The sequence below is a fragment of the Lepidochelys kempii genome, chromosome 3 (assembly GCF_965140265.1).
Source record: "Lepidochelys kempii isolate rLepKem1 chromosome 3, rLepKem1.hap2, whole genome shotgun sequence".
Taxonomy (NCBI): Eukaryota; Metazoa; Chordata; order Testudines; family Cheloniidae; genus Lepidochelys; species Lepidochelys kempii.
The window spans coordinates 75,885,558-75,912,064 of record NC_133258.1 but is presented as its reverse complement, the minus strand read 5'-3'; the positions used below and the strand labels follow the sequence as shown (position 1 = coordinate 75,912,064).

At 40.2% G+C, this 26,507-nt stretch overlaps 1 protein-coding gene across 3 annotated transcripts in view; it reads left to right on the top strand.

Moving 5' to 3' along the window:
- The first annotated feature begins 562 nt into the window (after positions 1-562).
- Positions 563-26,507, top strand: part of MCHR2 (melanin concentrating hormone receptor 2) — an 82,864-nt gene continuing 56,919 nt past the window's right edge. The window contains exons 1-2 of one of the 3 annotated variants that reach the window (XM_073336855.1): positions 563-710; positions 928-1,141. The gene's annotated coding sequence lies outside the window, so the exon portion shown is untranslated. The other 2 variants (XM_073336854.1, XM_073336853.1) reach the window with 2 other exon arrangements.

Sequence of the window (26,507 nt, the reverse complement as noted above, 5' to 3'; positions counted from 1 at the left end):
GCGAATACAGACTAAAACAGCTGTTACTCTGAAACTAGTCTAGATGTTATCGTATCTAACTAGATACAACAATGACAAGGTAGGTGGGTGCCAAATACAACAGAAGGGCCTGATCTAACACACATCTATATAAATAACTTTATGTATGTCAATAATCCCATTGAGGTCAGTGGGACTCCTCACCTCTGTCTGCAGGATGAGTCCTTAAGTCAGCTTCTGTTGTGGGACTTTCACACACCACCACAATGATCAGAATGCCCCATTTGCTTTCAGCAGGCAACATTCATTCCCCCTAGCCACTTGCTTCAGTTTCCTCACAGCTGCAGCTGTATTTGTAGGCAGGGTCGGCTCTAGGTTTTTTGCCACTCCAAGAGTGCAACTGCCCAAGCCAAAAAAAAGGGTGGCTGGAATGCCACCCCTGGAATTGTGCCACCCCAAGCACATGCTTGCTTTGCTGGTGCCTAGAGCCAGTCCTGTTTGTAGGTTGGGACTGAGGTGAACTGCTTTGCCCTTATCTTTACAGGAGTTACACATTTGCACAGCATGTCGCAAAAGGGAGGATTTCCAGATGGTTTTGTTCACTAGGTTTTGTCCCCATTTCTGAGCTGATGAAGTGAGGGACAATATGGTACAGAAGCAAGCAGCTTGATGGGGAGGAGTCAGGAAACAAGAATGAATGATCAGATGCTGCTGCTGCTACTGCATCCATAGTAAGTGTTAGCTTGCTATTCTCTGAAGCAGCACTGTAGATGCGGATCTTAGCACTCCTTATCAGTCTAAGCAGAGCTTTGCCTTCCTTTTTTGTTGAGGGCATAGTCAATGACCTGGCACAAGTCAGTCAAGAAGCAGAGAGAAGCATGAAGCAAGGAAAGCACATTTCATCCAGAAAATGATCATGCTATAGGGTCTTTTACTTATTTTTTGCAGGGGATGGCAGGCAATGAAAACAAAAGAACAATCAATTGAGGTAACAAGATAATACAGAGAAGGGAAAGTTTAAATTTCTGGAGACCCCAACAGGAGATTGTTGCTTGTGTCCTTTGAACCTCTAGGATGTTTCTTCTCATTTGTTCTGATACCAGTTTGGTGACCTGCACCCTCTAAACCATGCCAATTCTCTGGAACAATTTGTCTGAATAAGGTACGTGTAACAGTGCATTTATTTTCAATTTTCTGTATCCTAATGAGGGAGTTGAATGTTTAACTTTGATCCTTTTCTTAATTAAAACTGCATTATTTGTGGATCTTAATTACTGAAAAATATTTTAACACAGGGAGCTTAAGCCTAAAGTTTGGGGGTTTTTCTTCTAAACTTTTGTCTTGCTTTGGTGCACTTGTGACACCAGACTGTAATGATGTTTTAAAATTTTCTCTACCTTCTTCATTAAGAGCTGCTATTAGTAGAAAGTTACATAAACCAGCATAAGCTGAAGAAGGTTGGTTTAAAATTGGAATAGTAAGAAATTAGAATATAAGGATGTTTTAGACAAGGATGTTTTGAAGTGAATTAAGGGATGACTTTTTAACATGTAGATCTGGTAGTGTTTTGTAAATAATAAGGAACACAGGAACTCTTTTGGACATCAGAGCTAAAAGTGTAGATCAAAAGGGCTAGATTTTTTTAAATGAGAACAAAATCATATTCTCAATTTCCTTATGAGATGAGTTAGAATGACCTTTTCTGATACAATTTTACCATGAATAATTTTATCATTTTATTAAAGAATCTATTAAATTTATTTAATTTAAATCTATTTAATTTATTAAAGCTTTGAGAATTCAGCAGGAAAATATTAAATGTATTTTTTAAAAGTTGTACTGTACAGTTAATCATTAAGAGCACATTTAACAATATAAGAGGAGGTTACCACCACATTTAAAAAACTGTCTGCTCCACGATGTGTATTCACTTATTAATTGCATCTCCATTTTGATATGAGAGTAGACCATAAAGAATATTTCCCATGTGGTCTGGCTCAGTATAATTTCACCACCACAATAGAAATAAATATCTGCTTTGTATTCTTAAAGAAAAGGCACTTGCAGATTTACTGGGACATACTATATTTAAATATGGATATTTAAGGGATACCTCCACTGGAATTTAAAAGGTACTATATAAAAGATCTCTTACAATTTAGTCATGAATCAAAGACTATCTTAGCCAGATATTAGCGCAATGTCCATTATTTTCACTTTCTGTCATTATGTATTATAAAATGAACCTATTCAAAAAGCAGTTTATATTCAACAAGCTGCCTTGCAAGCCCATAGTCCTTATTTCACAGGGGAAATCTTAGGAACAGCATAAAAGCAGCAATAGTGATTATGGAACTGAAATACTGATATTTATCTCGGCACATATTTTTCAAATTGAACACAAACAGCTGGTTACCATGAAAACATCATATTAATGCACAAGTTAAACTGTTTCAAGCAAGGACATTCCAAAGACTCCCTCAGTCTGCCATATGGTATTGCATCACTTATGGTGTGTAATGCCAGACTCCCTAGCTTTGACATAAGTTTTTTTTAAAATACACAAAGGTGGACGCTGCTAAACTCTTTAGCTGAGATTGAATTTTGGTCCTTGAGGCAAAGTAATTGGGCTCTACTGCATGGCAGGTGGGGGCCAAGATACAGGGGCAGTATATGGTGGGTGGAGCATAGGCCAAAGGAGAGGCATAGGCAGGGCCAGAAGATCTGTTAACTGGAGATTCTTCTTTCTCTAGAAGCAGCCTACCAGGCTGAAGTAGCCTCTGCAGAGCAGCTCCTGTACGGACTAAAAGGTGATTCCTTCCTCCTGCACTCTCTGCCCTGTGGCCAGTCTCTTGTTCTCCTTGTGGCCACTCAATGTCTGAGTGGTCAGAAGAGATCTCGCATCCAGCATCTTCCATTGTAAAATATTGTGCTAATACCATAAAATTTACACAGCAGCTTATACAATGTTCCCTGCCTCAATGGTCAGATATAGATAATTCTAAAGTGATGTCTACCCTGCAAAGCCAAATAATCAGTGATCTACTCACCATATTACAGCTGGTGGCAGTGGATGAAAGTGAAACCACTTGTTAGCTGTGGTTTACACAGGTCTCTGATCAATTAGCAGCTACAGCTGAGGCTTTTATTCTAGAACCCAAGTTTCCTTACTTGAGCCAAGCAAGTAGGCCTCTGCTCAACTTTTCCCTTTTTTTACCATGCATTGCCCAATTCCATTAGCAGCTCAAAAAACTCATTAATGTTCAGTCATGAAAGCACAACATGGCCTGAGTATTAATGGAAGTCACTTCTGCTGATGAGCATTCCTGTTTGCTTCCTGTGAAGAAAAGTCCTAGAAAGTATAAAACAGAATCTAGTTGTCATGAATAACATGGTACATAGGAAAACTGGCATTTCTCTTATATTTTCATCATTTGGTCTAGCCCAGCAGTTCTCAAACTGTGGTTTGGGACCCCAAAGTGGATCATTACCCAGTTTTAATGGGGGTCCCCTGGGATTGGGGCCAAAGCCCAAGCTCCACCGGCCGGGGCCAAAGCCTGAGGGCATCAGCCCTGGGTGCAGGCCCCTGGCTTTGCCTCTTCCCCCTGCCTAGGGAGGTGGGGCTGGGCAGGCTCAGGCTTCAGTCCCCCCCCCCCACCTTGGGGTCATGTAGTAGTTTTTCTTGTCAGAATGGGGATGCAGGGCAATGAAGTTTGAGAATCCCTGATTCTAGCTCAGTACCCTGCCTCTCCTAGTGGGGTGTGTGGTTTTTTGTTTTTTTTTTGTTTTTGTTTGTTGCAGGGAGTGGACACTGCTTAAGCAGTAACTTCTTGCCTTGGAAATGCATGGAAGCTAGTCATCTTGAACAAACTAAGAAAACTCCAGAGTTTATGATAATGAAGTCTGTAATCCTACAATCTACTGGTGGCATGCTATTATTATTTGTAATGTGATTGTACATAGGAATCCTAGTCATGGACCAGGACCCTACTGTGCTAGGTGCTGTGCAAACACAGAACAAAAAGAGGGCCCTGACTCAAAACTCTCAGTCTAAGTATAAAATGAGACAAGAGTTGGATACAGACAGATGGGGGAAACAATGAGACATATGGGTCAGCATGATGGATAGTGTTTCAGCATTTCCATAGCCGTTGTCAAGCTTTTTGTAGACAAAGTTTTTTAAGAAGATTTCATATGTACCTCTTTCTAAGTGTGAGTAGCAGTATGGGGAAAAAGTATGAAGATGCTTGTTTGAAAATGTAACAAGTAAGCAATGAAGGCTGACATCATTAGCATCCTGGAGGCAGGATAGTATGTTCCAGTGGAGAAAGCACTGGACACAGGAGACATGGGCTTTTCCTTAGGTTTACCAGGGACCCATTCTGTGATCTTGAATAAGTCGTATGTTAACCTTTCTCTGCCTCTGTTTCCTCATCAATAAAATAAGGATATTTGCTAGCCCATGTAAAAGTACTTTGAGATCTCCTGCTGAATAGTGATGTATGTACTGTAGGCATTAAGTATTAATATTATTCCCATGTAGTCCTCTGGATGGGTCTCTGATTGCAGTGGATTTCTGAACTTTGCATATTTTCTATAGTGTGTTTTTTTTTTTAATTATTACAAACCAGTAGATAGATGACCTCTACATTACAAGGACTTCAGGACAAATGTCCCAGGACAGATTGTTTTTCTTTCTCTCCCTCTACCCCATGACGTCTAAAATGGATTAAAACATGAGTGGCTTGTAGAATTCATTGTTGTATTGATTGGGCTATACAAGGTACATCAACATTAGAAAAAATAATTTTAGATGAATGGTTTCACATTTGACCAGTCTCAAAGCTTTTATGATGCTGTGACAAGTTGGTCCCCCTTTCTGGGATACCACCTGATGTACGGGGATTTCACTGAGCCTCCCCTGCTCAGTCAACCTGGGTTCCCTCTCCCTGCTTTGCTGAATTAGGCTCTCTGGCCTCTTGCAGCATGCATACACAGGTAGGGCCATACCCCACTGCAGGCACAGACTGAAGTGAGCTCTGTGTGAGAGGACCCTCCCAGCACTCACATGCACACCCCTTTTTGGGAGATAAACCCAAAATAATACTGTCTTGCACTGTATAGAAATATCTGTACAGTGCAAGCTTATAAAAATCCACCCTCTTCCTTAAAGTGAAGAGAGATGTGCACACTTCTTCCCCCCACTCCCAGTTAGAAACTGTGTAAACTGGGTTTTATTACCAACAAGAAATAAATTTAACTACTGTGACAAAGCTCTGTCCTTGCCTCCATAGGCCCCATGTTTCCTGGTAGATTTCGCTAGCCTCAAAGGCTCACTGTGACCCTCCATGTAACTCTTCTCTCTCTCTCTAGAGACAAGGGACACAGTCTACTGAGCCCTTTTCATCAAAAGCCGGTGAGAAGTTATCCTTCCTTGCACAGTCTCTGTTGTCTCCCAGTCTTAGTGATTAATCAGGAGGCAAAGGTGGAGTGGGGAGCCCAGGCCCACCCTCGACTCCGGGTTCTAGCCCAGGGACCCTAATACTATCAGCTATGGTAGCTGACCTTTTAGAAACATGACATGTACAATTCCCTGGGCTACTTCCCCTGCAGCAGCCCTCACTTCCTCAAGCTCCACTTCACCCTTACCTTAGGGCCTCCTTCCTTGTGCCTGATATTGTGTGTACTACTCAGTCTCTCCAACAGCACAACTTCCTCCCACAGCTCCTGACATGCACACCCACCTGACTAACTGGGAGGCTTTTAACTAGTTTCAGCCAGCCCCTGATTGGCTTCAGGTGTCCCACTCAACCTAGCATTCTCCCTGCCTTCTGGAAAGTTCTTAATTGGCCCCAGGTGTCTTAATTGACCTGGAGCAGCTGCCATTTCACTTATCCTGGTACCAGGGATTTGTTTAGCCTGGAGCTAATATATCTATCTCCCACTACTTTTCTATAGCCAGCTGGCCTTGCCCCGGCACACTACCAAAGGTAGATTTTAAGTGAATATAAGAGATCGCAGACAGAACAAAGCAGATTACTAAGCAAATGAAACCAAACACGCAAAATAAGCTAGTATCCCTAAAGAAATGGGTTACAAATAATATTTCTCACTCTAGATAGTGTTGCAGGCAGATTACAGAAAGTCTTAAAAGGCAGCTGCACTGGTCTCCCTCTTGAGACCTCAGGTATTACTCTCAAGCTGGATGCCCTTCCAGCTTGGGCTCAACCCTTCTCCCTGAAACCAGTCAGCTCTGTGTTCTTGGGGAACCAGGGCACAGTATACAGCCTGTCTGACTCACGAAAGACACCTCCCACCCCAGCCTCTGCTTGAACCAAAACCAATCAGAAGAAAGATTTACAGAAAGCAATGAAAAGGCGGTGGGAGACATACCTAAACCCCCTCCTGACAAGGGTGATAAGATTAAGGCAACTCCCTTAGCCTCAAAGATGGGACAGGGAGATATCTCTTTTAGCATTTGGAATGGAGAACAGAGATTCCAAGGCAAGAACCGCACTGAACTCTGAGACCAGAAAAGCAGGGAAGCACTGCATCATGGGGGATCTCTGCTCCAGATGTTAATGAACCTACTGCTGCACACACCCAGCTCAGCAGTTATCAGACCAATTCTAGTAATGTATCCTTGATTGATATCCAAAACACTGAAGCTGACTAATTGCATTGTGAGCTCCCTTGAAGGAACACCACCCATAAACAGGAATGATCTGTTCCTATTGTCTAGCCTAAAGAAAACCCTTAAGTCATCAGTTTACGCATAAATAAATCTAGTGTTCTCCCTGGAACCATTGTTGTTTCCCTATAAAAAAGCTCTACCCACGCTCAAGTAAGTGTTCTGATGCATGGATCCAAACTCCGAATCAGTTCCACTGGGATTTCATCTTCTCCTGACTGATTGTGCTGGCGGCTCTGCCTGTCTCCCTCAGCTACCACCACCACCTAGGAACCCTGACTAGTTCAAGCTTCATGGAGTAGTGAGACCCCAGCTCTCTCTCTCTCTCTGTTTTCTTTTCTACCTCAGGTATAACTTTTTAACCCTGACTTGTTTGATCAGTTTTTGTAATCTTTAATAATGTAACTGTTATGTCTGTTTAGGCTTTCCTTGTGTAGTTCTCATTATTATTCAATAAATAACTTTCATGGTTAAGTTGATTGCTTCCTTCCCTCCCTCCGTCCGTCTCTGAACTTTACTCTTTTATGTTTCTTGCTTCCTCATTTACTCTTCAGCAACACTCCTCTTACCTAAGCTAAATATCCCTGTAGCGGCCAAAAGTACTGTGGGGTTTGCTCATCAAGTGTGTTACGACCAGAACAATTGTAACGGGAAAGTGGGGATAGGGACGTGCTGAACCTGTGACATACGAGCGTGACAGCTTGAAAGTGCTGCTTGACCCAATCCGCCGAGTTCAGGGGCATACAAGGGTGGCAGCCTGGAAGTGCTGTTCGACCCAACCTGGTCAGGCTTATTCTATTCCAGTGCAGTACCTGTGGCATATAAGGGTGGCAGCTTGGAAGTACTGCTTGACCCAGCCCACTGAGGCTAGGGACATGTAAGAGGTAAGCTTGAGAGTGCTGACTGACCCGGTCCACTCAGACTTGCTGTTTGTGTGTGTGCGCACTCTCGCGCATCTGATTCTGGGGCTGGAGGATCCCAGCCCTGGGGACCCTAGGCCCTGCAGGATAGCTCCATGGGAGGGGACTTGCAGAAGGGAGAAGTACAGCTCCATATGAAAACACAAGTAACAAAAGCAGTACATTAACAGAATTACAAAAAAAACAAACAAAAAAAACACCTCAGAAGAATAACCCGATTAAATGAGCATACTCCAAAGTAACAGCAAATCTGGTAACATCCCCCCAGTTCACTTCTTGCTTCCAAGTCTTTTTTCAGTGTCTCTTAGGAGAGGGAGGCAGAGGAGAACCATGATGATGTCACTCCCCTGCCTTATATATCTCTTGTGTAAGGCAGGAACCCTTTGTCTTCTAGAGGAAAACCACTGCCATTCCAAAAGGGAAGGAGGGGTATCTAGTCCCAGGTGACTCAGACCCATGTCTCTGTATGGCTGTAGCAGCCATTGCTCGTAGGCTGTCTCCAGCATCCACAGGAAGACTAAGCTCTTTCACAGTCCATTCTCTCTGCTAATGGCCCATTAGCCCTGTCTGGCTTTTCAATTGTTGTACCTGACACGCTAGTTGGGGGTGACACCCAAAGTAACACATTTGAAATACAGTTACATAGTTAACATTCCTAACTTCAGATACAGAAATGATACAGGCATACAAATTGGATAATCACATTCAGTAAAGCATAACCTTTCCAATAAGGAGTGCGGTGGCACCTTAAAGACACATCTGAAGAAAGCTTATGCCCAAATAAATCTGTTAGTCTTTAAGGTGCCATCGGACTCCTTGTTGTTTTTGTGGATACAGAGTAACATGGCTACCTCCTGACACTTGAAACCTTTCCAATGATATCTCACATGAGCCATCTTGCATAAAGTATAACTCAGTTATGTCATATTCATATCATAAGAATATTTTCATAAAAATGTGGAGTGAATCATAGATGCCCTTCACAGATTAAAATTACTACATTCCAAAAACGTCACCAAAATGTGCTGAATATCCCCCTTTGCCTGATTATCAGGCATTCAGCACATTTAGGTAAAATTACTGGAATATAGGAACTTCATCTTCGCAGGCAACCTAAAGACTTGATAGTAATTCCATACTGACAAACATGAAGTGCTAAACAATGCCATCATTAAAACTGTTAAGCATGACTTCTCCTGAACTTTCAAAGTATTAGCCTTTCAAAGTCAGTCATTACAGTACAAAATAAGGCCCCAGTCCTGCACATCTGTATGCATGTGTTTTATGTTAAGCATGTGCACACATTTCCAGGACTGAGGTTTTCTCCCATCAATGCTCTGGCATCAGTATCAACTCCCACTAACAAAGAGAGACTAGACCTCACCCCCACTTCCCTGAATGTTTGTGGGGAGAGACCATGTTTAAAACAGATGTATTCATTGTCTAGCTCAGCAACATTTATCAACAGTCCACTTCTCTTTATCCCTCCATATGTCTGAATGTTTAATAAATTTATTTACAAAAGAATATATTGAATCCAGCATTTTAATAGCACACATCAAACCAAGTACAGCCAGTTAGAGAAGGATATAGACTGAGTTACCTGGAAGGGTTGTGGGAAGAGCCAGGTTATTTAATTCTCATTCTCCCTCACCAGGTGGTGAGTCAGAGGCTTTTGGAATTAAAGCTTGGTGAGAAAGGGTTTTCCTGACCTCTGAGAATTTTTGAGATTTCACATTTTTTCTTGTCCTGAATTGGGACAAAAAGGTGAAATCTCTAAACTTTTCACAAACCAAAGTCTGAAGATATTTTTAGATTGAATCAATTGAACCATTTTGGTTTGATAATTTCAAAATGTTTTATTCTGACTTTGAATTTTTTCTGTACTATTTAATTTTTTTACTATAAATTTGCTTAAACACAGAGCTTTTACATTTTGAAAATGTCAAAACAGAATGTTCTGACCATTTGGAAACATTTTAGTCAAATGTTTTTAATTTGGGAAATTCCTGCAATGTTTCCATTTCAACAAATCATCATTTTCTGGTGAATAATTTTTTGTTGAATCATGACTACCACTAATTGAGATGCATTTTTCCCTTTTCAGAGAAAGTAGGGCACAGGTGTTTATACTCTTCCTCCTATGTGTGGTTTGGAGATGAGAGAAATCCCAGTGACTCAAAGACTGCTGAGTTGTTGGGCAGAGTATGGAACCTACTGATTAGAATGCAGAACAATACACAACCCAGCCCATTTTGCAAGTTACAACTCCCTGCATCAAGGAGGATGTATCACGTGCAAAACGTAATCTGTAAATTATAGGCCTCCAGATACTCAAACCTACATGAGCTAATTAGTTGATCAAGGCAATAAGGAATACTGATATCAATTTTATTCATTCTTTACTATTTAAAAAACAACAAATAAAGCACCTGCAGTCATCTTGCTATGGGTGAAATCCTGATACAATTGAAGTCAACATCAAAGCTCCCATTGACATCGCTAGAGACAGGATTCCATGGTGTGTCTTTATAAGCACACGTCTGTTAACTGCATTTTCCCTCTTTCCACACATTGTTTGTTACACTCATTTGGTGTGTCTTGTCTTAAATTAGACTGTAGGGTTTTTAACCTTGTATTTTGTGTGTGTAGAGTGCCCAGTACAATGGAGCCTAGATCTTAACTGAGATCTCTGAGTTCTACTGTATTACAAAGAATATTTTTCCTTTGTATATCTCAGAAGACTTTACAAAGAAACATCATTGTCCACTTTCTACAGATGTGGGACCTGAGACAGAAAGAGCATAAGAGACCTGCTCAAGTGGCTGAGAAAGGAACTGAACCCAGCTCTTTTACCACCCAGAACTGTAGCTTCATCCAATAGAACACAGGCAACAGGGTTACAGAGAAAACCAAGGATCAACAATGAGTCCAGTGGAACTCTTGCAATGGTTAAAATTAGATGAGTTTTTATTTCACAACATCCAGAATGCTTGACTAGATAAATGTTAAACAAGCTCATTCACAACAGAGCCTTGAAAAAGAAAAAGTGAGTACACCTTTCAAAATAAGAATTTGATAATGTCAAAAGCAGCAGAAAAATCAAGAATTATAACTGATATCCGACTTGGCCCATAGCAACAGATAAATGCCACAATTAACTCCTCCATGCATAAATCAGCCCATGGCAAGGTGGGGTCTAATAAGAAGGTGATATCTATTTGATTAAGTTGCCACCAACTCCTCATTCAGTTTGTATAAATTGTAGGAGAAAGCAGCTAATCTCCCTCTTTCTAGCTGTAAATGTGTGATGTGTTATTGAAAGCAAATCAGTGTTAGGCCAAACTCTCCCATATAATACTCCCTTACAGCTATGAGTAATCACTTACAATGGTAGGGAATATTTAAAAATATAACTATATCCTAGCTTTCAAATCTATGGGCTAATTAAAAGCAAGCAGGAAGACTGTTAACCAGGGGAATATTTGTATGTAAATAGTAAGAGACAAATATAAAAAAATAGACAAAAAATAAATAGATAAAAAATACACAAACTATTAGGCAGTAAGAATAAACTCTTCCCTCTAAGAAGCCTCATAAACTCTTTAAGGGTCTCCACATTTACCTTAGACAAACCACTGATGGATCATTCTTCTCTGACAGTTTGGCTTGCAGACCACAAAGAAATCCCTGGCTCTGTGGTCTAAAGAAGGATCCAGCTAGAGACTCCAGTTTCTTGCTTTTTAGGCTCTGTTTGAAGCCTAAATCACCCCACTTTGAGTCCTCTCTGAGTTGAAGCCACTATGGGTATGTCTACACTGCAATTAAAAACCTGCCACCTGAGCCCAAATGTCTGTACTGTAGCCAGAGCCCTGTGAGCTTGTCAGCTGGCACGGACCAACTTTGGGTGTCTAATTGTAGTGTGGACATAACCTGTGACATTACATGGTGCAATCCAGACCACTGATGGGCTGTGTCACTCCTGCCCTGAAAAAGTGGGTTCATCACAATTCTTTGTTGCTGTAGCTCGCACCTGGGCTGCTCACAAACGGCCTTCCAGCACACAAGTGACACCTGGCAGTCTGCCAGCCACACATCAGTCACACTCTGGCTTCCACCAGCCTTTGTTTCCACTTGCAGGGTGACCCCAACACACTCCCAGATCTGGAGTTTCCCCCAAAACATGTGTTCTGCACTGTCCATCCCTCTTTTACACAGTCCAGATATATTATGTCCATTGCCTCTCTAAGTGGATCAATACACATCCATTTGCTACCATAAATTGAGTTTCCTACACACAGTTCAGTCTAAAGACAACACTGGATTAGTTTTAATTAAAGAATAAAACAAGTTTCTTTAACTACAAGGAGATCTATTTGTACTCATGTAAAACTTATGGCATTAAAGTTGGAAATGTTTACAAGAGAAATAAGGTAAGTTTAATCACTGGGAAGCATTTTAACAAACTAGACTTGGTTCAAGATAAAATTCTTACCACATGCTCCCAGCAACAGGACAGACCAAACATCAGGTCAGGATTTCTCTGTAAGTCAAATAGTCTAGTTTCTTTTGTCTTCTTTAGGTGGAAGAGTGAGAGCTCAATAGGGAGAGATACCTTGGAATGTTTTTGCCCCCCTCTATACAGTCCAGTTGCCCTTTGAAATGTATTTTCCTAAGGGTTACCCCTAGATGAAGTTCATTCCTGCTGTGAGGATGGAGACAAGGCCTCTCTTGGTGAAGGAGGTTCCATGCTGTTGTTTGCTAAGATGTAGATTGTTTGTTCCTGTCCCCCTGTTTTGCCGAAGAATGGCCACTGAATAGGTGATGGCTCATCAATTTTGATGACACCTGGCTAAGACATCATCTTGTTCTTTTGTCTTTGAGAAACTGGTTTACCCACACTTGTCTGGTAAACAGATTTCAGACCTAATTTCAACATATGTTCATAATGTTGCCACACACATTTCATCATATTATTGACCAGAGAGTTATTCGCTTTCAAACGAAACCTCACAAGGCATATTTTGTACAAAGATTACTACAACAGTGTGTAGGATGTGAATACAGGGGTGCAACCCGTCACAGCCAAACACATTATCAATGAAGTCCACAGCCCCAACTGACTTTACCTGACACTTGCCAATGTCTTACACAGTGACTGAAATTTCATTTCTGGTTCCTAGGCAATTTCATCCCATTTTCCCCATGATTTACACAGGCATTTAAGACATATTCCACCACCTTAAATCTTTAAAAGCTTTAAATTAAAGTAGTTTCCATGGAATTACCAACCTGAAATCCCAACTGACAGGTTTCATAGTCGTCAAGGTCAGAGTCATGAAAAAAACATTGTCACTTGGCTCTAAGCCATACATTCAAATACTCAAGAAATAAATGGGAACAGAGAAATAGGCTAGAAAATGTCTAAGATCTGAGGAACCAGCACAATATGGAGGGGGAAGAGAACTACAGAAGTAACTAAAATGTGAATGGAATTTCCTTTAAATAAGTAATTTAAATAACATCAGAGGGGGAAATTCCAGTGTTCAGAAAACAGTTAGTAATATTGTAAGTGTGTTCTGCTATAAAAGGAAAGAGATTCCAGAGGACAACAAATAGTTTACTGCTTTAGTTTGCTCTATGAAGCTAATGTGAACTAATGAAATTAGCAATGAATGAAACAGAAAACAAAGAAATTGAAAGATTCTAGGGAGCCCAGCCTTGCAGCAAATTAACTCCTTGATTCTGTGTTTCAAAATAAAGTAGCAAACTCGCTAGGAAAGGGTAGGATAAAGTAACATATCCAAAAGAGCTCTGACAGCAGAAGGTTTGAGCAAAAACCAAAAAACAAAAACTGCAAGCCATGTAGGATTATGTCTGTTAGTTATATCTGTGACTTTCTCATGTGACAGTGAAAAAAGATCACAGAAAAAGATACTGAACAAGGAACTTTATTAGAATAAGTTATTATTCATAAGACTATTCCTCCTCTCTCTCTGCTTCGCTATAGAACTTCTGTCTAGAAATTTCCCCACTTCTCCTTCTTCCTCATTTCCTACAAAAGAGTATAGTATAAACAAAGAGGACACAGAGCCTTTCAAATCTCCAACCCTCCCACCTTTTTTCTTCTGTCTTTATCAAAATTAGTATTTAATAATAAATTACAGATCTTGTGAACCTCTTGTTCCCCATACATTCACCAAGTATTCTGTATTTGGGCATACTTTGTCTTGGGCATTTGAAAGCCACCTAAACCAACATACTCTGGGTTTCCAGTCATTGCTATATAATTGGAATGGGTAACTATAGCTGCTAACTTTGGCTGATGCAGCTGTAGCCTTGGAAAAATAGTAAGACATCAGCACTGGGAATTCTGTTCTAATTAGGTTCTTACACTGCACTTAACACCATGATATCTAACCTCTTCCCATAAACTAAAATGTCATCCATATAAATTTCTGCTTTTTCCAGGTTGGCAGAATCTGGCTCATTTTCCTTTGGGAGATTTCTAGGAAACTGGGATTGTAAACAGGAGGCAAGAAAAGCAATGTATTCTGAATAGCGGTATAGAAATAGACAATTTGGCACTCTGAGGGTGGAATAGAAGTTGCTAGAATCCATAAGCCGGATCTAGTCTGGGGAATGGTGTTGAACAATTAACTTGGAGGTTATATCTTCCAAGGTGGGAAAAATATATCTTTTTTCAATCAAGCTTTTTTTGGTTTATGCAGAGATGGACATGGCCATATATTTGCAGAACAGGCGCTATATGGGCATACCACTCTGTCAGCTCAGTAATGTGCTCTATCACATAACCCTTTTTCTCCTATCCATTTCCTCCCTAATTTTGGAAAGCAGTAGGAATGGCACCATGTGACCTGTGCTGAGTGCATAATGTATCTTCTTTAAATCAGGTAATTTTCTCTGACCACTGTCCCAACGTCCTCTGATGTGATGTCACAAGTAATAGATACACACATTTTGCCTTTGTACTATGACCTCATAGGAGACCCATGCACAGCTGGGTTCTGAGTCACAAACAACCATTACCTATATGAATTCCCCAAAACTGCTCCTCTACACAGTGGAAATATCTTGATTCTGTTGAAAATGGAAGCCTTCCATACCATAGACATGAGGACAAGATTTGTCATTAAGAGTAAAAATTCAGCATCCTAATATTATCTTGGATTTTTGTGCTTTTTGACTGTTGCTGTACTTGCTAAAGTTTGGTCCTTTGCTTGTGTTTGTGTGGGACTGAGAAGTATGGCAAGGACTATGCCACAACTCCAGTATCACTTGTAATAAAAAAAAAATGTTGTCCATTTTAGCAAAGCAGACATTATGCAGTTTTGTCTTTGTAGTTGAGTGCTGATTTATGTTATACGACACCAGAAATAGATTATTTGATTATGCATTAGTTTTATGACTCATCCAGCCATTTGTAAGGTAATGTGTTGTCAGACTGAGTATCCTAGATATCGAACAGAACTTTTTAGAATTTGAGGTTACAAAGAGAAGCTGGCAAACTTGAACTCTTTGAAATCAGCGCTTTTTTTTTTTTTTTTAAAGTTGACTTTCTAATACAACTCTTGGAATAGTATGTCCTGAATTTAGGGGGAAAAAACTTTTAAAAATTGAGTTTTCCTGCTTCTCTGTTAATGTTTATAAGAGTTCTAGTGCTGACAAAGGCATTTCTTTTCTGCTAACTTCTTTCAGGTACCGTAATTTTAGATGTTACATGTAACTACAGTAGATCCAAAATTTTGATACAGAAATGTGATTTTGAAGTTGACTGTGTCCCTTTAAACATTCAGAGCCCAGTCTTGCACCACACTGGCATACAGAATCCCCTCATGATGGCAGTAGACGCAACAGACACACAAAATTCCCTTTTTAGTCAAAAGGAGTTGTTTAAATTGAATGGTTATAGGACTGAGAAATGTAGTTCAAAAAAACAAACAAACAAAGCATTTTACTTTTTTACAAAATTTCCTATCAGCTGCAGTCCTCTAATATATTTAGTAGTGATGCCTCTAATGTATTTAATACACTTTTGAGTAATGTACAGTAATGAGCAAAAACCAGACATTTTGTAATAGTCAATCTTTATTTAGCTTAACAGAGGGTGAGGTTTAATGGTTAAAGCACGGGGCTGGCTATATTTTATTCACAACATGGACAAATTACTTAATCTCTTTGTCCCTCAGATCACTCATCACTTACATGTGTATAATATTTACCTATCTTCTGGGTTGTTTCCTTATGATCCCAATCTGACTGTCTGTATCTAACTGTTGTCTCCTGTTTTGTACTTAAATAGTGAGATCTTTGGGGCAGGGACTGTCTTTTTGTTCTGTGTTTGTACAGCACCCATATAGTGGGGTCCTGGTCAATGATCAAGGCTTCTAGATGCCATTGTACAAATAATAAATAATAATTAGTAATTAATGTTTGAAAAGTGCTCTGATAATTTTGAATTAAAGGCAGTATAGAGGTGTAAATAATTGTTACATTACTTGTTCACATGAATACTAGTAGTAACAAGTGTACTATTCTGGTGTATCTTATTTATATACAGCATTAATAAATAGGAAAGGAAGCTTTCTATGTGCATTAGGAATGCTGCAGAAGACTCTTGTAGCAATTTTTAGATGATGCGTTTTAGAAATCTTTTTTGCCTTTCAGTTTGATTAATTTGTTCTATTGGTGGTGTATGGCTCCTGGTTTTTGCAAGAAAATTACACCTGTGCATTTTCATTAACTAGTGCCGCTCTCACATTTCACATAAAGCTAATAGTACCCAGCTCCTGAGCTTTTGGGGACAATGAATGGCAGTGAAACTCTTCCCCTTGAAAATTGGTAACAGAGTGCTTTTAGTCTCCATAAAGGAATTTTAAAATTCCAGTCAGAAACATTTTGCCCTGTTTTAGTGAGATAACATATTTGATTATGCATGTGGTGTACACTAATGTAGTTTGGCATGAGCAATTCAAGTGTCACTGCCTTCTGCAACAATAAAGTGTCATTCTAATAATGAACCCAACTGAATATAAATTCTTCAGCGAGTGGAAACATACTGCATAGTGGAGATTTTTTGGTTGGTTGTTTATTTTATTGTAAATGTTTCTCACAATCTACAAAAAACATTGGTTTCTCATTGCAGACCTTTATTATAATTTATCCTGCGGTATCATCTAGAGGCCCTAGTCAGGACTGGGGCTCCATTGGACTAGGCACTGAACACATGTACAAGATGGCTTCTACCCCAAAGAACTTGTAATCCACATACATGATGAGAGACACTGTACATCTATTATTGTATAGTTATTATAATGCCTTTGGCCCAGATCCCCAGACATATATAGCTCTTAAATGCCATTGATTTCATTGAAAGTTAGGAACCTAAATGCCTTTGAGGATCTGGGACTTTGTTCTTATACTCTGAGGGGCAGATTCTCTGTTGGCCCTTTGCACTGCTTAGGCAGAGTAGAGGGCCTAGGTGCAGCCAGATCTGAGATCCCGCACCCCACACACCTGTGAATGAGCTCTCAGGTGGCTCTGAGCTGATGTAGCCAGCACCTGTACCTCCAGCCCATCCCTCACTCACTTCTGGCATTGGAGTTGTGTTGAGGACATGGCTGAAGCACGCTGCATTCCTGTTAAACTCAACTGGTATACAGTCCCTTATGGATTGTTAGCTGGCATAAATTAGCTCAGTGGCTCTCAACCTTTCCAAACTACAGTACCCATTTCAGGAGTCTGATTTGTCTTGCTTACTCCCAAGTTTCACCTCACTTAAAAACTACTTGCTTACAAAATCAGACATGAAAATACAAAAGTACTATTACTGAAATATTGCTTACTCTCTCATTTTTATCATATTATAAAAAAAAATCAATTGGTATATAAAATATTGTACTTAAATTTCAGTGTATAAAGCAGTATCAACAAGTCATTGTATAAATTTTAGTTTGTATTGACTTCACTAGTGCTTTTTATTTGCCTAGTTTTACAACAGGCTACATATCTAGCTGTGTTGATGTACCCCCAGGAAGACCTCTGCGTACCCCCAGGGGTACACCATACCCCTGGTTGAGTATTAGATCACCCCAGGATGATCTAAGCATTTCAGGGCCCAGATTAGTGTAGAGAATCAGAGAGCCATAAGCAGCCCCATGTCAAGTTCTGCCCCCCACCCTCCTTCCAACTCAACTGCACCGAGCAAAAACCAGATAAAGCAGAGAATCTTAGCTGACTGTCCAATTGAAAATGTCCATGATAAAGTGATAAGAGATCTAAGTGTAACTGAGTAGAGGTGATGCCAGGGACTCCTCAGTCCTGACAGATTGATGTAAATGGCATAGCACAGCCCATGTAACTGCAGAGTACTATTTTTACATATGTTGCCCCACAACTTAACAGCCCTTAAGTGCTTCCATTTGCTTCTGCCTTACCACTAAGCTATTATATTTAGAGATGGAAGGTGGGCACATAATGAATAATTGTTCCATCCTAGAAAGAGCTATGAGGCAACACAGGAGAAATCAATTAACCTCCATCAACAAAGAGGCAATGGGCAGAAAAGGCATAAGAATGTTACTGTACTAAAGTGAATTCTGGCAATACCTCTGGAACCAACTCTCTTTGTAAGCTACAGAAAAATAAATACCAAAGTCTATCCTATTAATCACAAGCAATTAGATACACCTTGCCCATTGCACTGAAATCATTAGACTTAATCTTGTCTGTCAGATTACAATAAAATGGCCTTTTCTATGGAGTTAATTCTATGCTTTTCTGTGTAGTGATATACCCCTGCTGGTACACGAGGAATCATGACTAAAATAGTACACAACAGCTCTTGAATAGCTACCTGACAACGTAAAACAAATATTTTTCTAGAAGACAAGAGGGGTGATTAATGAACCCCCTGCTCAAAGCAGGACCAATCCCCAATTTTTGCCCCAGATCCCAAAATGGCCCCCTCAAGGATTGAGTTCACAACCCTGGGTTTAGCAGGCCAATGCTCAAACCACTGAGCTATCCCTCCACCCATATGCTCTATCTAGGGATAGCTCAGTGGTTTGAGCATTGGCCTGCTAAACCCAGGGTTGTGAACTCAATCCTTGAGGGGGCCATTTTGGGATCTGGGGCAAAAATTGGGGATTGGTCCTGCTTTGAGCAGGGGGTTGGACTAGATGACCTCCTGAGGTCCCTTCCAATCCTGATATTCTATGATTAGCATCCTGTACAAAAACATCAACCTACCTGGAAATAAAGATACTAGATACTCAAAAATTACAACAATACCATCTCTTCTTATTGTGCTTTTTGAGTGATTTAGTTATATTTTGTTATGAGTCTCTATCTACTTGTGCTACTTAAAATCAAATTTCTAAGTCCTGGGTAAGGCTTTACCAACCTGTTTTCGTAAACTACAAGAATCTTAATGCATTAAATGCTTTAAGACAACAGAAAATCCCAAATCTGTTGATGTAATTAATCATCAAGGGACCAGATTCTACCACTCTTTTTGCACACTGCCTGAAACAGATGTGTCTATAACTGTACTACTGGGAAGTACTTTTCTAAATGCCAATAATATATACTGTTTTTCCATCTCAACATGGCTGCTAAGATCAATAACTGAAGTTGACATTCATCTGCCAAGCACCAAAGCATCCAATTTCCTTGTATGCTTCCTACTGCTACATTTAAGATAACTGAACACATGACACTGAAAGAAAGAACAAAGATGGATAACTGGTAACTTACAGAATAGGAAGCCAGAGAGAGAAATCAAATATACCAAGGTCATTGGCTTGGTGACTGCCCCATGGCCACAATTTTCAAACTGGGAACCTAAACTTAGGCTGTTAAACTTAGATTTTATGCATCTAAATATTGGTCTGAACTTTTATTTTAAGTGGGGGGGTCTGTCAGCATCTACAGATTTCAACCTGTAATAATCCCACATGAATTGTGGGTGGGTAGCTTCCCCCTAAACATTCAACAAACAGAAGGTAGATGAAAAGCAATGATTTATTATTTTTCAAAATCTCATGATTTTAAACCAATCATGTGTTGTATTAATTTAGATGGAATATATGAGCTAAAGATGTTAACATGACCCTGACTGTCCAATGTTAAACAAGGTTCGGGATTTGGTATTCAGAAACCTCAGCCTGCTTAGTCCCATGACAAACACACCATTAAAATTCCTCTTAACATTTTATTAAAGATATATAAAAAAGAAGGGAACACAGTTTAAGTAATTGAAATTTAAAATATTAAACAGGGCTTTCGTTTTAACAACATCTCTTGTTCCCTTTCTCTTTAGCTGGAGAGAGTTTTTCAAAGGAAAAAGACCCTTGTTTGACAGTCATTTAGATGGTATCAAATATGGTAATAACTGTTCTTTTGGAGGGAAAGAAGAGTTGAGATGGGCTGGAGAGGTAATTCCCGCTGCTGCTGTTAAAATTTTATCCCATTTCCTAATAAGACAAAAACACAAGAGGGAAGAGGAAAGAACTGCAATGATAGAAGATGCAGCTTCTGTGTCTGGTGGTTGACTTTTACTTGCAACCTCACTCCAAGACTTGGCAAACTTGTACCACATCGGGCTGTTTAGGGCACTGCTGTTAGATGCCTCTTCCAGTCAGACTCACAGCAAAGTTGCAAAATATGCAGTCTTGGCTGCTAAGCCAGAGTCATTTTAAACAGAGGGGGAAAGGGGGCGAGAGAGAGAAAAAGAGAGAAGAAATAATGTAGGGAAAGAAAAGGACACATGGGGGGCGGACATAGCCTCACATCCCAGCTGGTGTTTGAGATTTAGCTGAGACTGGCAGAGGTGGTGTTGTCATCTGCCTCCCTCTCTCTGGCTCGGTGTGGTCAGCACATCTTTCAAGATTAGTATCGAAGAAGGCCTGGGATCCCAGAAGATGATGGGGGTAGCAGCAATGATGGTAAAACTCGCTCCAGTAGCCATTTTTTCTCCCCAAAGTCTCTTTAAGGACCCCAAAAGGGAGTGATGAGTGGAACAGTCAATCCCCTCATTATTTTGTCCACCAATTAGGTCTAGTTTCCAACACACCAATTTGGGGTCACTGGTTTCTGGTTCCACACTTCTCTTGTTTACCAACAATGATCTTAATATAGTCCTTGAATTATATCAGTAGATCTTTTTGTTTGAATTAATTTAGTCCATCTCATTTTTTCACCTTTTCTCATTTACATTTATTATTATAGCTTATTGTGGACATCTTATGAACTTTAAGAACATAAAAATGGCCCTACTGGGTCAGACCAAAGGTCCATCTAGCCTAGTATCCTGTCTTCCAACAGTGGCCAATGCCAGGTACCCCAGAAGGAATGAACAGAACAGGTAATTATCAAGTGATCCATCCCCCGTCGCTCATTCCCAGCTTCTGGCAAACAGAGACTAGGGACACCATTCCTGCCCACCCTGGTTAATAGCCATTGATAGACCTATCCTCCATGAATTTATCTAGTTCTTTTTTGAAGCCTGTTATGGTCTTGGCCTTCACGACATCCTCTGGAAGGAGTTACACAAGTTGACTGTGCATTGTGTGAAGAAATACTTCCTTTTATTTGTTTTAAACCTGCTGCCTATTAATTTCATTTGGTGACCTCTACTTCTTGTGTTATAAGAAGGAGTAAATAACACTTCCTTGTTTACTTCGTACCCGTCATTATTTTATAGACCTCTATCATATCCCCCCTTAGCCGTCTCTTTTCCAAGCTGAGAAGTCCCAGTCTTATTAATCTCTCCTCATATGGAAGCCATTCCATGCCCCTAATAATTTTTGTTGCCCTTTTCTGAACCTTTTCCAATTCCAATATATCTTTTTTGAGATGGGGAGACCATGTCTGCACACAGTATTCAAGATGTGGGCATACCTTGGATTTATATAGAGGCAACATGATATTTTCTGTCCTATTATCTATCCCTTTCTTAATTATTCCCATCATTGTTTGCTCTTTTGTCTGCTGCTGCACATTGAGTGGATGTTTTCAGAGAACTATCCACAATGAATCCAAGATCTCTTTCTTGAGTGGTAATAGCTAATTTAGATCCCATCATTTTATATATATAGTTGGGATCATGCTTTCCAATGTGCATTACTTTGCATTTATCAACATTAAATTTCATCTGCCATTTCGTTGCCCAGTCACCCAGTTTTGAGAGAGTCTTTTGTAGTTCTTCGCAGTCTGCTTGAGTCTTAACTATCTTTAGTAATTTTTTTTTCATCCACAAATTTTGCCACCTCACTGTTTATCCCTTTCTCCAGATCATTTATGAATATGTTGAATAGAACTGGTCCCAGAACAAACCCCTGAGGGACACCACTATTTAGCTCTCTCCATTCTGAAAACTGTCCATTTATACCTATCCTTTGTTTCCTATCTTTTAACCAGTTACCAATCAATGAGAGCACCTTCCCTCTTATCCTGTGGCAGCTTACTTTAGTCGGTCATTTTTTCTGCACTGGTCAGGTACAGACAGTCGAGAAGTGCATGTCCCTTCACTTCAGGGAGTGTGGGTCAGGTTTTTCCGATACCAATTCACACACCTTAGTTCTGTGCCTTCATATTTTTATTTGATCCATCAGCCAGATCAAATAAAAAATAAAACAGACCAACCAATCATGGTAGACCACATTGTTAATGTGGTTAGTATGGCTTATAATTGATGCATACTTATCTCCTTGTAGCCAATTGTCAGTTAATCATACAAGTTAGACATATTTATCTCCTGTAGACAACTGGGTCTTAAATGTGGTTAATGTGGGTTTGATAAGTAGATAGAAGTCAACACAAAGTGTTATCTGGTTGCAGCGCATCCTGACCACAAGTTACAGTTTAATTCTGCAAAGCTTGTTTTCTTGAAGCGTCTGGAAGTTTTGAGGCCTAATATTGCTAAAACCCTTGTTCATTGCTAGCTTGACAATATGTTTGTTCAAATTAATCACATGTTTCTTCAGAACTCTTGGGTGAATACCATTTGTCCTGTTGACTTATTGCTGTTTTATTTATCAATTTGTTCCAATACCTCCTCTAATTACCGTTCAGTCAGGGACAGTTCCTCAGATCTGTCACCTAAAAAGAATGGCTCAGGTTTGGGAATTTCCCTCACATCCTCGTTCATGAAGACTGATACAAAGAATTCATTTAGTTTCTCCTCAATGGCCTTATTGTCCTTGAGTGCTCCTTTAGCACCTCGATTGTCCAGTGTACCCACTGGTTGTTTAAGCATGCTTCCTGCTTCTGATGTACTTTAAAAAAAATTTTGCTATTACTTTTTGACTCTTTGGCTAACTGTTCCTCAAATTCTGTTTTGGCCTTCCTAGTTGTATTTTTACACTTCATTTCCCAGTGTTTATGCTCCTTCCATTTTTCATCACTAGGATTTAACTTCCACTTTTTAAAGAGTGCCTTTTTGCCTCTCACTGCTTTTTTTACTTTGTTGTTTAACCACGGTGGCACTTTTTGGTTCTCTTACTCTGGTTTTTAATTTGGGGTATACTTTTAAGTTGAGCCTCCATTATGGTGTCTTTAAAAAGTTTCCACACAGCTTGCAGAGATTTCAGTTTTGGCACTGTACCCTTTAATTTCTGTTTAACTAACCTCCTCATTTTTGTGTAGTTCCCCTTTCTGAAATTAAACGCTACAGAGTTGGGCCACTGTGGTGTTTTTCCTGTCACAGGGATGTTAAATTTAATTATTTTATGGTCACTATTACCAAGTGGTCCAGCTATATTCACCTCTTGGACCAGATACTGTGCTCCACTTAGGACTAAATCAAGAATTGCCTCTCCTTTGGTGGTTCTAGGACTAGCTGCTCCAAGAAGCAGTCATTTAAGGTGTCAAGAAACTATCTCTGCATCCCATCCTGAGGTGACAGTCAATATGGGGATAATTGAAATCCCCCATTATTATTAATATTGAGTTTATTTTAATAGACTCTCTAATCTCCCTGACCATTTCACAGTCACTATAACCATCCTGGTCAGGTGGTTGGTAATATATCCCTACTGCTATATTCTTATTATTAGAGCATGGAATTTCTATCCATAGAGATTCTATGGTACAGTTTGATTCATTTATGATTTTTACTTCACTTGATTCTATGCTTTCTTTCACATATAATGCCACTCCACCACCAGCATGACCTGTTCTGTCCTTCCAATATATTTTGTACCCTGCTATTATTGTATCCCATTGATTATCCTCATTCCACCAAGTTTCTGTTATGCCTGTTATATCAATATCCTCATTTAATACGAGGCACTCTAATTCACCCATTTTATTATTTAGACTTCTAGTATTGGTATATAAGCACTTTAAAAACTTGTCTCCTTTTAGCTGTCTGCCATTACATGATATACTTGAATGGGACTCTTATTTGACTGGCTTCAGAGAGGTAGCCGTGTTAGTCTCTAAGGTGCCACAAGTACTCCTCGTTCTTTTTGCTGATACAGACTAACAAATGTATTTGAGCATAAGCTTTCATGGGCTAAAACCCACTTAATCGGATGCATGCAGTGGAAAATACAGTAGGAAGTATACACACACACACACACACACACACACACACACACACACACACACCCCATGAAAAAATGGGTGTTACCATACTCAATATAACGAGAGTGATCAATTAAGGTGAGCTATTATCAGCAGGAGGGAAAAAAACCTTTTGTAGTGATAATCAGGATGGCCCATTTCCAACAGTTGACAAGAAGGTGAGAGTAACAGTATGAGGGGAAACAGGCATGGGGAAAATATGTTTACTTTGTGTAATGACCCATCCGCTCCCAGTCTTTATTCAAGCCTAATTTAATGGTGTCCAGTTTGCAAAAGTCACAATATTACTCGATTACAGACCTAAAAGTCGCAATATTACAACAAAAAAACTTCAAAAACAGACTCCAATGAGAGACTGCTGAATTGGAATTAATTTGCAGTCTCTCATTGGAGTCTGTTTTTGAAGTTTTTTTTGTTGTAATATTGCGACTTTTAGGTCTGTAATCGAGTAATATTGTGACTTTTGCAAACTGGACACCATTAAATTAGGCTTGAATAAAGACTGGGAGCGGATGGGTCATTACACAAAGTAAACATATTTCCCCATGCCTGTTTCCCCTCATACTGTTACTCTCACCTTCTTGTCAACTGTTGGAAATGGGCCATCCTGATTATCACTACAAAAGGTTTTTTTCCCTCCTGCTGATAATAGCTCACCTTAATTGATCACTCTCGTTATATTGAGTATGGTAACACCCATTTTTTCATGTTGTGTGTGTGTGTGTGTGTGTGTGTGTGTGTGTGTGTGTGTATATATATATCTTCCTACTGTATTTTCCACTGCATGCATCCGATGAAGTGGGTTTTAGCCCACAAAAAACTTATGCTCAAATAAATTTTAGTCTCCAAGGTGCCACAAGGTGTTAGTCTCTAAGGTCCCTCCTTCTTATTTGACTGTTTCTGATCAGACTCTGCCTGTATTTTATCATTTTCCATCCTCTTGTTCTCACTGGGACATAGAGATTCTCTATCAATAGATCCTCCCCTAAGGGATGTCCAAACCATGCTCCTCCACACCTGTCGGCTTTCCCCCAGCCCTTAGTTTAAAAACTGCTCTATGACCTTTTTAATGTTAAGTGCCAGGAACCTAGTTCCATTTTGGTTTAGATGGAGCCCATCCTTCCTGTATAGGCTCTCTTTCCCAAAGGTTTCCCCAGTTCCTAATAAATCTAAACCCTTCCTCTCTACACCATCATCTCATCCATGCATTGAGACTCTGCAGTTCTGCCTGTTTATCTGGCCCTGCGTGTGGAACTGTGAGCATCTCAGAGAATGTTACCATGGAGGACCTGGACTTTAATCTCTTACCAAGCAGCCTAAATTTGGCCTCCAGGATCTCTCCTATCCTTCCATATGTCATTTGTACCTACATGTACTATGACCACTGGCTCCTCCCCAGCACTACACATAAGTCTATCTAGAGGTCTCGAGAGATCTGCAACCTTCACACCAAGCAGGCAAGTCACCATACGGTTCTCCCGGTCATGGCAAACCCAGCTATCTGTGTTTCTAATGATCAAATAGCCTATTACTAATACCTGTCTCTAATAGCTGGAATTCCCTCCCCCGGAGAGGTATCCTCAGTGCAAGAGGGTACCACATCATCATCTGGAAGGAGGGTCCCAACTATGGGATCATTTCCCTCTGCTCCAGTTAGATGCTCTCCTTCCCTGGGACTTTCATCCTCCTCAACAGCACAGAAGCTGTCAGACCAGAGCTGGGACCATTCTACTGTGTCCCAGAAAGTCTCATTATATCTCTGTCTCCCTCAGCTCTTCCAGTTCAGCCACTCTGGTGTCCAAAGCCCGTACATGGTCTCTGAGGGCCAGAAGCTCCTTGCACCAAATCCACACATCCGCCACCTGCCCATAGGGCAGGTAATTATACATGCTGCATTGGGTGCAATAAACTGGGTAGCCCCCAAGCCGTTGCTGGACCTCTGCCTGCATTCTCTTTTTACACCTGCAGCTGGTTCCTTTGTTGTTTTGTTTATACCAAGGGGATATTATTGGCTTTTAAGTTTAACAAATGTTGAGTTCTCGCCCCCCTCCCCCCCACCCCCCCACACACTACCACTCTAAGATCTCTCACAAAACTCCCCGGTTAGCCATTCCTGTTTGCTAGCTCCTCTGGTTGCTTAGGAGTGGGCTTTTTAAAACCCTGGGCTCCCTAAGTAGCCCTGCCCCCTGGTTAAGCCTTTCAGCACCCATCAACCCTTAGGGATCACATACTTTCTACAGTTGATCTTACAAATAGGGTAAATTTGTAGGCCAAATTATTACCACATGGTTAGGAGTGGGCTTATT